Here is a 1,000-nt window from a genome sequence, read left to right on the forward strand (position 1 = left end):
GCCCTCGGGCCCACAACCAGAAAATTACAGCCTGGAATAAAGGAGGTGGGCAAAACGGCTGAATTAAACCACGCCTCAACCGTTCAGCTACTGGTCGAGAACCGCTGTGATGTCACTGGATTGGCAGCTGGGATGAGGAGCAAGAGAGAAGATATCTCTCTTTACACACACACACACACATCTCTCTCTCTCTCTCTGTCTGCCATTGTGTGCAGATTCAAGCAATGACGGCTTGTGATCACTAGGGCCTTGAATTGCAAGCAAAATGCCATTGATGCTTTTTTTTAACCCATTTTTTTACTTCGTTAAGGTTGGAAATCGATTAAATAAAAAATTTTTTAATTGATTAATCGAATATTTTCAAATATGTTATTACTTTATAACAAACGTTAGGTAACTTTTTGACGTGAATACGTTTTTAAATCATCTGACGATACTGGGTGTATTCGCAAAAAGTTGCATAACGCAATTATTTAAACGCTCATGTATCTCCGGAAGTATTCACAATAAATACTGTCGATCCCGCTTAGTACGAATTATTTTAGTGGCTTCAACTCTAACTTATTCTCATTGAGATTTCCCGTTTAAAGCGTTTTCCCGCTTACAACGTTTTTTAATGACGGTTTTTGGAAAATGTTATAAGCGGGATCCACTGTATATCAGTGTTTTGTATGTCTGGCGAGTAGATCTCGTTAGGACAAATCTAGTGATGCCATCATAGTCTTAATACATTCCCCGGTTTTTGTACTATGCTAGCCGCCCGCAATCGGAACGAAATTGTTTTTCGCTATATCTCAGGAGGTTTGTATCGTAAATAAAAGACAATAATATCATCTGTTAGATATTCCATAGACGAATCCGATGATACATTATGGCAGTGGCGTCGGAGCCGGGGGTGCAATGGGTGCTCAAGCACCCACGGTATTTCATAGCACCGGTCTGAGCACCCCCAGAAATCGAAATCTCCCATAAAAAGATCGGGTCGGGCACCCACAGGTCT

Source organism: Pholcus phalangioides, unplaced genomic scaffold (assembly GCF_987345545.1).
Source record: "Pholcus phalangioides strain wild (caught in Gottingen) unplaced genomic scaffold, Ppha-v1.0 ptg000003l_1, whole genome shotgun sequence".
Lineage (NCBI taxonomy): Eukaryota > Metazoa > Arthropoda > Arachnida > Araneae > Pholcidae > Pholcus > Pholcus phalangioides.